Source organism: Malus sylvestris, chromosome 5, assembly GCF_916048215.2.
Source record: "Malus sylvestris chromosome 5, drMalSylv7.2, whole genome shotgun sequence".
Taxonomy (NCBI): Eukaryota; Viridiplantae; Streptophyta; class Magnoliopsida; order Rosales; family Rosaceae; genus Malus; species Malus sylvestris.
In genome coordinates, this window is record NC_062264.1 from 7,456,761 (window position 1) to 7,469,609 (window position 12,849).

General features: G+C 36.1%; 1 long non-coding RNA gene across 2 annotated transcripts; it reads right to left on the reverse strand.

Annotated features, from left to right (window-relative positions):
- Nucleotides 1-3,090: 3,090 nt before the first annotated feature.
- LOC126622117 (uncharacterized) lies at nt 3,091-5,489 on the reverse strand. Of its 2 annotated transcripts, XR_007623333.1 has the most exons (7): nt 5,256-5,489; nt 5,014-5,117; nt 4,824-4,919; nt 4,635-4,730; nt 4,418-4,521; nt 3,671-3,868; nt 3,091-3,322 (listed from the first exon to the last, which is right to left on the reverse strand). It is a non-coding gene; the product is annotated as an uncharacterized LOC126622117 (long non-coding RNA). The 2 variants fall into 2 exon arrangements; XR_007623332.1 differs by having other exon boundaries at nt 3,091-3,868; nt 5,256-5,488.
- Between the last annotated feature and the right edge of the window lie 7,360 nt (nt 5,490-12,849).

Sequence of the window (12,849 nt, forward strand, 5' to 3'; positions counted from 1 at the left end):
GTTCCTTGGACATAAAGCTTTACTGGTAAAGGCAATGTGCCTCCCCTTTTGTTGAAGCACTGCTCCAATTCCGTGGCTCGAGGCATCCATTTCAAGAATGAATGGTTTACTAAAATCTGGCAAAGCTAACACTTGGGGAGACATCATAACATGTTCAAGAGTTTGAAAAGCTATTGTAGCTTCTTCATTCCATTTAAAACTGTCTTTCTTAGTGAGAGCCATTAAAGGACTGATAATCTTCCCAAAATGAGGGATAAATTTTGTATAATACCTTGTTAATCCCAAGAACCCTCTCAGAGCCTTGATAGAAGTAGGGACATGCCACTTGCCAATGGCATCCAATTTGGTAGATCCGCTGAGACACCATGCTGAGAAACTATGTGACCTAAATACTCCACCTATGATTGCCCAAAAACACATTTGGATTGCTTGACAAACAAGGTATGTGTCTTCAATATATCAAAAACTATTCTCAAGTGTTGCAAATGCTTAGACTAAGAAGTACTATAGACCAATATGTCATCAAAGAAAACCAGGATAAATTTCCTAAGATATGGTCGAAAAATTTCGTTCATCAAACACTGAAATGTTGCAGGAGCATTTGTGAGACCAAATGGCATCGCTAGGAATTCATAGTGGCCATCATGTGTCCTAAATGCTGTTTTCTCCACATCTTGTGGATGCGTATGGGTCTGATGATAACCTACCTTCAAATCGAGTTTAGAAAAATAACTTGCACCAAACAATTCATTAAGGAGCTCATCAATAAGAGGGATAGGAAACTTATCCTTGACTGTAATACCATTGAGCTCCCTGTAGTCCATACACATCCTCCAGGTTCCTTATTTCTTTCTTACAAGAATGACAGGTGAGGAATAGGGGCTGTTACTCACCCTTATAAAACCAGCCTGCAGTAGTTCTTACGCACAATTCTGTATTACAGTTTTTTGTACCGGACCATATCTATAGGGCCTTGTCATGGTGGGTTTATTGCCTTCTATCAATGGAATCTTGTGATCATGTACTCGATGATGAGGCAAGGAATTCGGTGTGAGAAAGACGACCTCATATTCTTGTAATAAGCTGTGCAATTCTTGTTGCTGTTATGTAGAGATGTTCTGGGAATTCAAAGCTGTATAGGAATGAATTTCAGCCAACTCAGAAGTACCATGCAAAATATTGTCTGCTTCATGGTTAATGTGGTAAAGAAATGCACCAAACGTTGTATCTTTCTGTAACAACCTTTGCATTTGAAGTGCTGAGATCTTCTCAATGCTATCTCTAGAAATTACAGGAGTAGTGATGCAAAAAGTCTTTGAATTCCGAGTAAACTGCATGGAAAGCTTGTCGAAATCCCACAAAATAGGTCCCAATGTCTTAAGCCACTGAACTCCCAACACAACATCACACCCACCCAAGGTTATAGCATAGAGATAAAAAAAACAAAATTAAAATCTTGAATCCTAACATGAGCTTAGGATAATGTTCCTTGTGTAGCTACCTTTCGCCCATCCTTTATTTTGACATTAAACACATGCCCTTTGTCCAAACACCCTTCGAGCCTCTTTATCAGCACCAAATCCACAAAATTGTGTGAACTACCCAAATATATAAGGATGGTAACAGGGCAATTCTTGATATAACTAGAAACCTTCATGGTGTTAATAGTAGGAGGTGCAAGGGTTCCAAATAAAGCACAAGCCATGATTTCAAGTCCTTCATTCTCCTGTTCATCCTCATTACCCAACTCTGAATCTTGAACATCAATTAATAATAATTGCTTCTTTTCACAGCTATGCCCCCTACCATATTTCTCTCTACAATGATAACAAAGGCCTTTTCTACGATAGTGATCTACCTCTTTAGGTGTTAGTCTCCTTACACTATTGAGTTTTGTTCGATTCTCATACGATGAATTAGAATTGATAGGTTGCAAAGGAGATAAAAAATTGGGTTGAATTGAAGGAGTCTTGGAAAACAATTCACCTTAAGATTCGTGATCTTTGCATCCAATTGCTCAGCAAAGGCAGAAGCTTCACGCATATCGCGGGGCTTCAAGATCTTGACATCATGTCACAATTCTAGTTTGAGTCCTCCCACAAAGCAAGATTTAAGAAATGCAAGGCTGATATCTCTTGTTCGATTGGCTAATCCCCTGAATTCCATCACGAAATCACGTAGGGAACCCGTCTGTTTAAGATTGACCAAACTCTCTGCCGAGTCATCCAATTCTGAAGGGCCAAATTCTTGGCACAATACCCTTGTGAAATCAACCCAACTTGGGTAATTTCCAAGCACCGAGTCCATTGAAACCATTGAAGTGCACTACCTTCCATATGAAAGGATGCCATCTTCACTTTCTTCAAATCTTCGATATTAAAGAAATCGAAGTAATGTTCCGCCTTGAAAACCCATCCCATTAGATCATCGGCGTCATTGAATCTTGGGAATTCCATTTTCAAGAATGGAGGGCGAGAGAACTAATTGAAAATTTTCCCTAATTCTTGTCGATTGGAATTGAGATTCATCATGTCCTGTTGTTGGGAATCACTATGTGTAGCTTTGGATGATTCGCCCAATGGTCCACCATTCAATCGCGTCATGAGAGCTTGGAATTGCTGCATTAACAACTCCTGGTTCGATTTGAACTCCGACTGTGCGGCTCAAAATTCATCCTGAGACTTCTTGAACCCGTCGAAGTTCTCTTCCAAGCTCGAAACTCTTGAGTCCATGGATTTACCCGAGGCTAGCCGCGTCATACAACAAAGAAAGATTAAGTGATCGAAAATGAATGGCTCGATACCAATGTTAAGACCCTCGGCGTTTTCTACAATTGTATAGAGAGAATACCAAACAGAGTACAACAACTATATTTCATTAACTGTCTAACTTCTCTTACAAGCCAGTATTTGTAGTAGATTCTTCCTAACAACTTGTAACTACTAACTAACTATTACATCCACAACGTACACTTGGCATAACAAGATGATGCCAACTGTTAGCATCCTAACACTTCCAATAAAAAATACAATCCCATGCATGAAAAAACAAACAGATAAGATATAGTTATTTACTTGATAAGACAAATAATTACACCTAAACTTTGAAGTTGTTCCAGTTCATATTCCTATAAATAAAGTAATCAAATCCTTTGCAGCCTGAATGAGCCATGAACCTGTAAATTTAAGACGATCCATTTTATACAGAACAAAAGGAAATAAGGGAAGATCATTAGAGAAGAAGAATCAATTACATACAAAATTATGCCAAATCATAGTGTGGACGCAAATTTCTTCCTCCTTGATCTTGGACAAAATTGCACCTACAAAATAATTAACACATTTGGTTAAGGCCAAAAGCCTCACATGCCCACGATGAATTTGAGGGGGGGCTTGTGGCCCAAGAACCTCCGATGCCAAAGTTAGAATTTGGAGAGAAGTGTTTAGAGAGTTTTTGGAGTTTTGCAAGAGTGTGGACCTAGGTTTTTAGAGAAAATAGGGTTCAATATATAGAGCATGGCCGGTCCCCCTTTTGAGAAAAGGTGGCCGGCCCTTTGGGGTATTTTTGTGTGAAATGGGTGATTTAATTGGTAATTAATTAGGAAGAAATCCATTAATTAGCCAATTAACTCAATTTATATGGAATGTTTTGAAGGTTATGAAATAATTACCTTGTGGAAAATATAGGATGAGGATGGATGAAATAACTTTGAATTTGTTACCAATTTGGGCACCTTTGACTTGATTGAGGGATGATTGTCCACTGCTCGTAGGAATCCTGATGTGCCTCAAAGGTAATTTTGTCATTTTAACCAAAAAATCCACGTGTCGCCTCTTGATTATTTTTGGCTCCACACATAGAATACTACCTGCACTCTTGAGTATGATAAACTACATTCCTCTGAATCTTACACTAATTAATAGCCAAGCAACTCTTCGTTGATCAATATTTTAAACAACGTAAAATATTTAATAGTCAAGCAACTCTTAAACCTCAATCTGACAACCATTTTCATGGTTTGACAGCTTCTAAATCAGTAGACATGTAAAACTGGGAAAGCTTTACTTGCTTGCATGGCATCTTATTTATGCGAAGAAAAATTGATCGAAACATGAAGTAACAACAATAGACAAAGCATACTCAGATAAAGAACATGTTTACTTCATCAATTCGAGATAATTTTGTGCTCAATGAAACATAAAAGCACAAATACATAGACCCGGTAATTTCTGACACGACACGATGACACGACACGAAAATAACAGATTTCGGGTCAACATGATAACTTATCGGATCATTATCGGGTGACCCGTTAAGAAGCACAATTAAATCACAGATCCATACACCACAGAACTGAGTACAAATATTATTATTACCAGATCTACAACAACTACACTTGCAGGGATTCGAATTTTACCTCCCAGATGCACCGATCCGGGTCATGCGGCTTGTGCTGTTTTCATCCGTTGAGCTTGTGTGTTTACTTCTGTTTCCTTGGCTCTATCATGGATTCGGATACCCCTACATAAAGAGCAAAAATTTGAGTGCACACAGGTTAAATATGGCATTATAATGAACTGTCATTGAACATGAAAATGTTGAGTTTAACAACTGCAAAAGAACGAGATCTTTACCTTCATGATTTGCAGCGGGCGAGACATTTGCCGTTTAGTTTGCGTTCTGGAACCATTAGACCGACAGCTTAAGCTTGTTTTTCTCTCGGTTATATGCTGGATTTGAGTGTCATTTTTCAGTCCCAGCAGTGGTTATATTATTCAAATATCAGATCATCGTCAATCCATAAAAAGGGTTACGGGTTTTACCTCATCATTTGCAGATCCTTGGTTGAGCAGAGCTGGCGACTCAGGGTGTGTTCTTGTGTTGTTGTCTCAGATTTGAAACCATTAGGGGTCGTCACACTGATAAAACCACATGCATGTGTTAGTTTTTGTTCCAGTTGTCTCAAACAAATAAATTGGACAATGAAACCACAAGATTGGAGGATGATTTTACCTTTGGGTTTCAGTTTTTCCGATTTTCCACCACGGCTGGGTACTCACGGAGGTGTGTTGTTGTTGGATTATGGAAGGCTACAGATGCATCACTCTACGAGGAAACTGAGACATACACAGAACAATCAAATGCATCAGTCACAGACATTTTCATTTTACTCTTGGTGATGAAGTTAGCAGAAATGGAGCTACATCTTTACATTCGAACGAACAACAGGAGAAATGGCATGGCTTAGTTTTTACCTGCAGAGGGAGGATTTTTGGACGAACTATTTTAGATCTGCCCATTTGGGTATCAGTGTTGCGGACCAGAGCACTATTATAGAGGAATCAGACATGCCTGTGTCGCTCCACCATGGATGGGATCTGAGAGGAAATTGAGAGAGAGACGGACCCTTCTTTTCATTTTTGAGAGGAATGGGTCTGAGAGAAAAGAGAAAAAGAGTAGAGAGATGAAATGGGGGCCGAGAGAAATGAAAGACTTCTTTCAGTCTCTATTGAAATGCGAGAGACTTGGGGTTTACAAAGCTTTCAAAAAAGTAAGGTTGATCTTAACCGTTCCTTTGGAATCTTAAGTAGCTCACTGCCGTGATGCATGCCACGTGTACAAAGCTGGCGTATTCCCATGTCTGTTCACGGGACTCGGTTTGCGTTAAAGGCAAAGAATAGCCGTTTGGCTCGGGACCCAATATTTGCAGGAATCCTTTTCAAATTGCATGCCAGCTGCATGCCTTTCAAAAAGGGAATCCAAAGTTTTCAATTTTTGGTGCACGCCTGTTGTGCACATGGCTTTGGTCATATCTCCATCAAGTGGGCGCATGACTGACATATTTAAAAAAAAAAAAAAAAATTGCGCCAGCTGCATGCCATTCTCACGGGAATCCAAGGTGCTTTCTTGACCAATCAAAGTCAGCAATGCCAATTATACCATCTTCTTAAGCATCGACTGAATAGCCGAATAGTGAAGAAAATAATATTTTTTTTTTGCTTTCGACAAAAAACACACAATGAAATACATGCTGCAATATCACATCTTCTTAGCAAATTTGTATTACTTCCTCGGCCAACTAATATATATATATATACCAAATGGGTGCGGAAGCCAAAAATGTAAATGGAGACTAGAAATTCAAAGTATTTGATTAATATCAGATTGTGATTAATAGGAAATTGGAAGCCAAATGAATCAATTAAAAGAATAGAAACAAATAAAACTAGGTTGAAAGTAGATGTAGTATACATGATGAGATAATGAATTAAAATTAATGATGCAAATATAAATTTGAAAGTAATTTTATTTCAGATTGGAAACCAACTTACAGTTCGTCTACTGACGATTGATTGAGAAAACAATGGAGCTCGCAGGCATCCTTGATTGAAAAATTAAAAATACAAGTGTTTAATATTTTGGTAGGTAAAAATAGAGCTCAGAGATGGCTTCTGTTCTGAAGAGAATTCGCAGAAGTTCTGAGATGACGACTAGACTCCTCCTCCTTTCTGAATGAGCTTCGAAGATATAGGAGGGGGCTGATGATTCAGATCCAGGAATCCCGTTCCTTCTGTCTTCTGCATGTGCTAAAAGCTGTAAAGGCTGAGTAATGATGAAGCTTTCACTGTGTAAACACGATGATGTTGTCTGGAGTGGTAAATGAATAGTAAAAAGTGATTTTTACTATTCATGAATAGTAACTTATCGGGTGAATGATTGCTGCTACTGCTGATTGCTGCTTTTATTGTGGAATTCACTTGACCTTTACTGTGCGATTTACAAATCATACAGGTCTTGGGCATCTGGATACGGATCTTGGGCATCCGGGTATCTGTCAACTCGATCCGCCTATTTCTTTGGTTGAGACGAAACATCTGATGAGTCAGAACTAGAGACATCTTCTTCTTCACTAGAACTTTGAAGCAAAGCTGCTATTGCTATGAGCTTATCGGCCATCTTCAGGAGTTGGGAAGATTTTCCTTTTTTCTTCGAGCTGGAAGATTTGGAAAATTTTGCTGTCTTGGACTGGTTGCCTTTGAGGGAGGATGAAGGACTAATGTCCGATAATGACTGAGTGTTTTCTGGGATTTTTGGCAATGCTTGAGTAGATGATGGTGTTGCAGAAGGCAATGCCTGTGTAGCTGATGCTGGTGGAGCTAAAGCTGAAGCAGGAGAACTTGGGAATTCCGATGAGACTAGGCTGATAATTCTGCCACAGTCGAATTTATCCCACCACTTGACCCACCGGGCTCTGTAAATTTCACCTGTTTCATACTCATAATTCCATTTAAATATCCAAGGGACTTTGTATTTTGCCATAAACAATGAAATGAGGGTGATTCTAAAGTCAAAACGACTTATGTCAAAATGCTGCTGGAAACTAGATAAAAGAAATTGCATGAGATTTTCTGGAAGTAAACTGGCTGTTGGGCCATGAGTAGACCACCAATTTGGAAACCAGGCTGGGAAGTTTAATTTGAAATTTTTGTCAAAGGTTACAAACCATGAATGAGAAAAATCGGGTGTTTGGTGAAGGAAAATATTGGTCCAAGCTTGGATATAATCAAAATAATTATATCTGTTGTTTGGGATGAGTTCATTTTGGATGGCTAATTGTTTGGTATGGTAGAGGGGAATTGCCCATTCTTGTTCAGTGATGAATTTTCCAATGTGGATTGAATGGTATAAAAGTTTAGGAGTTTGATGGGTAGTGCTATAAATGGGTTTGATGGAAACTCCTTCAGTTGTAGAGAGAATGGCTTGATAATATTGAAGGGATTTGAAACTTTCAGTAGGGATGTAATGGAGATTTGGAGGGAAAATGGTTTTGGCAATTTTGTCTGGCGATTGCCGTTTATTGATATGATGATGGATAGAAAAAAGTTGTTCCATAGGATGTTTTTTGACATAAGGGGATGTTTTAGCAAAGCTAGGTGTTTTTGGGGTTGAAGGTGATGGCATTGAAGAATATGGGTCATAAGGACTGGCTAAAGCTGTTTGGTAGTTTGGTCTGAATTGGCCAACGGTTGATCCTAATGGAGATCCTAAGGGAACAAATCTGTTTGTTATGGCTAAGGCCGATGATGAGGAATTGGGAATAGATTCCTTTTTTGGTGGTGGAGATGGCAGAGTGGCTGGAAGCCTCCTCTGGCTGCTATTGTTGTTCTTTCCTGACATTCTTTCCCTGTAGAAATTCTCTTGTTAAAAAATCTGGAATGTAGTTATGGCTGCCTTTAATGTATTCTATATCAAAATAAAAAATGCTTAATATGGCCTGCCATCGTGCAAAAATCTGTTTTGATGCAATGTTTTGAACATCTTTTTGTAAAACATGTTTTGCAGATTTGCAATCGACTCTAACAAGAAATTTTTGATTTAATAAATTATCTTGAAATTTACTAATGCATTATACAATAGATAATATTTCTTTTTTAATAGTACTATAATTAGTTTGTGTAGAATTCCATACTCCTGAATGGAAACGGACAATTTGTTCAGGGGCATCGGAAGAAGTTTTTTGCTTGAGGATACCTCTATAACCGATGTCAGAAGCATCAGTTTCAACTATCTTAAAAGAGTTGGGAGTTGGAATGCCAATACAGGGCAATGTCTTAACGTGTGTTTTAATCTGTTTGACAATGGAGGTGTGATTTGGAGACCAAGGTGGAGGATTATCTTTAAGACGATCAAATAATGGTTTACACTGCTGACGAAGATGAGGATAAAATTATGATACATAATTTAATGATCCAAGGAATCTTTGGAGTTGGGTTTTATCAGTAATCTGATCTGGGAATTTTTCTGCAAATTGGATAACTCTATCTATGGGTTGGATGGTAGATTGGTGGATATTGTATCCTAAAAATCTAACATTCGTCTGAAACAATTTAATCTTAGAGGCAGAAACAACTAATCCATTGGATTTAATTATTCTAGCAAACAAATGCAAATGTTTCCAATGTTCGTCTATAGACTTTGAATAAATAAGCACATCATCAATATAAACAATCGAAAAATGGCTATACGGCTTAAAAATTTCATTCATAATATTTTGAAATTCACTTGGTGCATTTTTCAAACCAAAAGGCATTACATTCCATTCATAATGTCCAAAAAGAGTTACAAAAGTTGTTTTGTATTTATCTGATTCATTGATTTGAATTTGCCAAAAGCCTGATTTGATATCAAATTTTGAAAAAATAACTGCTTGAGAAAGTCTTTTGATTAAATCTCTTTTGTTGGGAATTGGATATCTAATCCATTCCAAAACTTCATTCAAAGGTTTATAGTTAATAACTAATCTGGGAGTTCCTCTTTCTAATTCTGCATTTTTTTGAACATAAAATGCAGGACAAGACCATGGTGATTTACTTTTACGGATAATTCCTTTATTAAGAAGTTCTTGTATTTCTATTTTACAGAATTCCATGACCTCTTGACTCATCTGGATGGGTCTAGCCTTAGTAGGTATCTTAGATTCATTAAACTCCTTTATATAAGGAAGTTTAACTATGTGTTGCTTATGGTGCCAAAAAGCATTGGGGATATCAGAACAGACTTTATTAATAAGTTTCTTTTGAAAATTATTAATAGTTTCTAACAAAGACTTATTTGTTAGTTGTTCTTCAATTCTTTTGTGATTAATTTCTTCTTTTAAGAAGTCAATATGCTGCGACTTATTAGTGATAATACTAATAGTTTTTGAAATGTTGTTTTTCTGTAAATGTCTTAGTTTTTTGAGGTCTGTTTCCAGGCAGAACTCAAACGTGACCTTCTGTCCTAAGACTCTGGTGGTAATTTTATTATGATAAACTTTAAAGGGATATATGAGTGCTAAAAATGGAAGTCCTAATATAATTGCATCAGAAATATTTTTGATCAAAACAAATGGGGTTTTAAAACAAACATTATTTTGGCAAACATGCGCTTTAGGTATTTCATATTTCAAATGCATAGGTGATTGATTAGCAGCACTAAGTATTTATGTTGATTTATGAAAATATTTAGTAGGTATTAATCCTTCTTGAATACAATTTAAATCTGCACCTGAATCAATCAAAGCAATTGTTTCTAAATGAAAATCTTCTATTACTATTGTAATTTTAGAATACCATTTTAGAATTCTTATTTTATGTAAAAGACTTAAAACTAGGTTCTCAGTTGATTGAGATCCTGACTCAGAACTGGAGGAAGAACTAGCAAGTTCTTCCTTGTGAGGATTTATTAATGAATGGGTTTGGATTTCACTAAGACGAGTACGGACTTCTATATTTTCTGATTTTAAAAATTTAATTTCATCTTTATTTTATTCACTTCAACTTGAAGATCTTTAACTGTGATTTCTTTCTTAGACTTATTAAACCTTTCCAAGGTTGTGCTAAGAGAGATTTTTGGAGTTAATGGAGTGTGGTTAGTGCCTGATTCTTCTGAAGAAACTAATTTCTTTAGTTTCTTAAGATAAAAAGTTTTAAGTTCAGGGTCATCAACCTTACTAATTAATTCAAGTAGAAAATCTTCTTGTTCTTCTTGTTTATTAAGAACTGAAATCTTGTTTTTGCAACAAGCATCAGTACAACCAATTTTTATATCTGGTGATGAGCTATTGCTCATTGATTGATAATCAGAAGAGGATATTTCCAAATCATCTTCTGACTGACTATGGTCTGTGTCTTTGAGTTCCAAAACTTGGATTAATTGAAGTTTTTCTTTGTCAGAAATCTTCAACTGGTTAATGGTTTTCTTTACATGACATTTATTAGCATAATGACCAAATTTGCCACATTTGTAGCATTTACCTTTCTGGCTTTGGTCATTGGATCGAAATTTCTTGGAAGATTTCTTCTTCCATTTGGATTGTGTGGGTTTTTCATAAAACTCATTTTTATTAAAATTCTTTTGTTTATAATATTTTTTACCAAAATATTTTCTTGGATATTTATTATGAATATCTAATCTTTTCTTTTTATTAGAAGGAGCAATAGGGGGTAATCCATATTGTTCACAGAACGTTCCTAATTCGTATTTAGCTATAGATCTATCTTTATTTACTTGTTTCGAAATTTTCATACCTATACACATTTTCAAACCTTCCTTCTGGATAATATTAACTATGTTTCCATAAGTAAGAGTATGATATGGTATGATACCTTCTTCATTAACCAAAACACTTCGGATTTTATGAGCAAATAAATTTGGTAATCCATTTATAATTTTTTTTTCCAAAAAGGTTGATTACTGTCTTCTCTGAGCATGACTCTAGACATGAATACATCTTTGTACCATCTAAAGTCGCTTAGAGTTGGACATCTCAGATTGCTGAGTTGATCATGGATCCTAGAAGTGACATTACTAGGTGTTCCTATAAAATGTTCTATAATTGTAAAAAGTAATGTGTTAATTGCGTCTGGGACGCCTTGTCCTATTTGTTCATCAAATATAGGTATTCCTTCTTCATCTCTTTTAACAGCATGTTTTATTTCATTTCTGATTCTTCTGTGAGATGTTTCTCCCACCAGGAATGAAGCATTCCAGTGAATCCTGTGACCAATAAATCAATGATGGTGGTTTGGGGAAGATTATGATTGGTAATATAACTATTAGCAACCATGGAAATATGTTGGAGTTTATTAAGAAGTTCTTGTTCTGACAATCCATCTATATTCCATTCATAGAGTTTGTCAGAAGAGACGGAGAATTGGTTCTGAATATTCCTTTCTTCAAATTGAATATCAGGAGGAGTTGGTCTGGGGTACCAGTTTTTTGTGAGAGATGTAGGATTGACTCTTCTATTGTTAATACGTTTTAATCCAAGATGTTGAAAAGCCTGTTCAACTCTTTGGATAGAATCTGAATCATGTTCTGACTTAGATGATGATGTAGAGTTTTCCAGATTGGAATCCTCACAATGATTTATGGTTTGGACAGTCTTTTCTTTCTTTAATTCTAATAACATTTGTTCGAATTTTTGATTTGTGGAGGCAGAGGTTGTTTTCAAAGCTACTGTATTTGAAGAAGATTCTAGGAAATTAATCAAAGGTTTTTCTTTGACTAATAGTTTTGATTGAGAAATCTGGTTAATTTTAGTTTCAATTTTATCAAGTTGTTTACCAATAGTATGAAGACTTTGATTGGTAAAATTGTTTTGTTCAACAACGGGTTTCGCAATTCCTAAATCATCTTTGGGGATCTTGAAAGGAGTTGCAGGAATTTGGGTATTACCTTTTGTGATTAAAATGGTTTCTTGGGGAGGATGACTAGAGGAGACGATAGTCTTATCTTGCTTAAGCCAATTTTCTTTGGTTATTACCTCAAGTTTTTTATCAGAATCGTAATATTTTTCAACATAATCGAAGAAAAATACTTCAAATCTATGTTTTTCCATGAATTCATTCCATTTCTTTAGAATTATTAATTTTTCCTCTTGTGTGTATTTTTTCTTGAAAATATTCCTTCTCGGAATATTCTCTTCAGCCTCAATATCAGCATTGAGCCTTTTACTATTCTTTTTAAATGGTTTATTTAAAACTAAAAGTTGATGATGAACATGACTTGCTTCGAAGTCAGATACAGTAGGAGAAGTTTGTCCTCCTTGATCTTGGGTTTGTGGTTGATAAACCGGATGAGTAACTTGAGAAGCTGTTTCTAATGATTTTAATTTGATATTAATTAAATCATCAACTAATTCTTGTTGGGTAACAGATGAGCTAGTATCTACTGATTTTAATTTTCTATTAGCTAAAGAATTGATTAATTCTTGATCTTGACCCATCCTATCGGTTGGTATGGATCCAGAAAAAGAATTTCTGCTAGGAGCAAATGATCTTTGAGAATGAACTGATTCACAAGATC